Here is a 3,463-nt window from a genome sequence, read left to right on the forward strand (position 1 = left end):
GTTCACAAACCAACGATGACATCACTGATGGATAATGACATCACTGATGGATGATGACATCATTGCTGTTTGCTGGTTGGTAGAAACACGCAGGAACAGAGTTGATCATGACGCAGCAGCAGGAACCACTGATTGAGTATTATTGTTGTTCTCGGTAGATTTTCTGACATGAGACATTTTCAAAATGAATCTGAGAGTCGATGGTGATGAAGCCGACCAATCTGAGAGTAATGTGACTGATTTAAAGCCTCCATAAATAAAGGCTGTCAGCTGGACGTCCTCATAAACCGGCGTACGGTGGATCACAGCGGAGGTCCGGGGGTCTCCACCCGCGCTCATTATGACACGCCTTCCTGCGACCCGGTCAATTTATTCACGCTCAGGCCCAGAGAGTCCTGCCCCGGACATCCGGCGCCGAGCATTATCGCTGCTTAGCACCTCCGACTTGGAAATGAGCGCCGGCCGAAGGTAATGAATATGTTAAAACAGGAAGCCCCGAGGATTTATGTCGGACACGCGGCGCTGAATGATGCAGGCTGGCCGTGTTTATGCAGATGGACGAACATACAGGTTGGAGGACGGATGATTATTCATCAGAAGGAAGTCCTCAGATCCTCAGTCTGCACTGTAAAACACCCACCGTCGGTTTAAAGTCATCATCAGTTTATTATTATCACTTTATTGTCATCAGTTTATTATTATCACTTTATTGTCATCAGTTTATTATTATCAGTTTAATATCATCAGTTTATTATTATCAGTTTATTATCATCACTTTATTATTATCAGTTTATCATCAGTTTATTATTATCAGTTTATTATCATCAGTTTATTATCATCACTTTATTATCATCAGTTTATTATCATCACTTTATTATTATTATCACTTTATTATTATCTGTTTATCTTCAGTTTATTATCATCACTTTATTATTATCAGTTTAATATCATCAGTTTATTATTATCAGTTTATTATCATCACTTTATTATTATTATCACTTTATTATCATCACTTTATCATCAGTTTATTATCATCAGTTTATTATTATTAGTTTATTATCATCACTTTATTGTCATCACTTTATTATCATCAGTTTATTATTATCACTTTATTATCATCACTTTATTATTATCCGTTTATTATCATCACTTTATTATTATCAGTTTATTATCATCACTTTATTATCATCAGATTATTATCATCACTTTATTATCATCACTTCATTATCATCAGTTTATTATTATTAGTTTATTATTATCAGTTTATTATCATCAGTTTATTATCATCACTTTATTATCATCACTTTATTATCATCAGTTTATTATCATCACTTTATTATCATCAGTTTATTATCATCAGTTTATTATCATCACTTTATTATTATTATCATCACTTTATTATTATCAGTTTATTATCATCACTTTATTATTATCAGTTTATTGTCATCAGTTTATTATCATCACTTTATCATCAGTTTATTATCATCACTTTATTATTATCAGTTTATTATCATCACTTTATCATCAGTTTATTATCATCACTTTATTATCATCAGTTTATTATCATCACTTTATTATTATCAGTTTATTATCATCAGTTTATTATCATCACTTTATCATCAGTTTATTATCATCACTTTATTATCATCAGATTATTATCATCACTTTATTATCATCAGTTTATTATCATCACTTTATTATCATCACTTTATTATTATCAGTTTATTATCATCACTTTATTATCATCACTTTATTATCATCAGTTTATTATCATCAGTTTATTATCATCAGTTTATTATCATCACTTTATTATCATCACTTTATTATTATCAGTTTATTATCATCAGTTTATTATCATCACTTTATTATCATCACTTTATTATCATCAGTTTATTATCATCAGTTTATTATCATCACTTTATTATCATCAGTTTATTATCATCAGTTTATTATCATCAGTTTATTATCATCACTTTATCATCAGTTTATTATCATCAGTTTATTATCATCAGTTTATTATTATCATCAGTTTATTATCATCACTTTATTATCATCAGTTTATTATCATCACTTTATTATCATCAGTTTATTATCATCACTTTATTATTTATTATCATCATCTTTATTATCATCACTTTATTATCATCACTTTATTATTATCAGTTTATTATCATCAGTTTATTATCATCACTTTATTATCATCACTTTATTATCATCACTTTATTATCATCACTTTATTATTATCAGTTTATTATCATCACTTTATTATCATCACTTTATTATCATCAGTTTATTATCATCAGTTTATTATTATCAGTTTATTATCATCACTTTATTATCATCACTTTATCATCAGTTTATTATCATCACTTTATTATCATCAGATTATTATCATCACTTTATTATCATCAGTTTATTATCATCACTTTATTATCATCACTTTATTATTATCACTTTATTATCATCAGTTTATTATCATCACTTTATTATCATCAGTTTATTATCAGTTTATTATCACTTTATTATCATCAGTTTATTATCATCACTTTATTTTATTATCATCACTTTATTATCATCACTTTATTATCATCAGTTTATTATCATCACTTTATTATTATCAGTTTATTATCATCACTTTATTATCATCACTTTATTATCATCAGTTTATTATCATCACTTTATTATCTTTATTATCATCAGTTTATTATCATCAGTTTATTATCATCAGTTTATTATCATCACTTTTTATCATATCACTTTATTATTATCAGTTTATTATCATCACTTTATTATCATCAGTTTATTATCATCACTTTATTATCATCAGTTTATTATCATCACTTTATTATCATCAGTTTATTATCATCATCAGTTTATTATCATCACTTTTTATTATTATCAGTTTATTATCATCACTTTATTATTATCACTTTATTATTATTTATTATCATCAGTTTATTATCATCACTTTATTATCATCACTTTATTATTATCATCAGTTTATTATCATCACTTTTTATTATCATCATCAGTTTATTATCATCACTTTATTATCATCAGTTTATTATCATCACTTTATTATCATCACTTTTTATCATCACTTTATTATTATATCAGTTTATTATCATCAGTTTATTATCATCAGTTTATTATCATCACTTTATTTTATTATCAGTTTATTATCATCAGTTTATTATCATCATTATTATTTTTATCATCAGTTTATTATCATCACTTTATTATTATCAGTTTATTATCATCACTTTATTATCATCAGTTTATTATCATCAGTTTATTATCATCACTTTATTATTATCAGTTTATCATCAGTTTATTATCATCACTTTATTATTATCAGTTTATTGTCATCAGTTTATTATCATCAGTTTATTATCATCACTTTATTATTATCAGTTTATCATCAGTTTATTATCATCACTTTATTATTATCAGTTTATTATCA

This window comes from Brachyistius frenatus, unplaced genomic scaffold (genome assembly GCF_029030835.1).
Source record: "Brachyistius frenatus isolate BFR_SWC_R1_liver_20210118 unplaced genomic scaffold, ASM2903083v1 Contig_216, whole genome shotgun sequence".
Classification (NCBI taxonomy): Eukaryota; Metazoa; Chordata; class Actinopteri; family Embiotocidae; genus Brachyistius; species Brachyistius frenatus.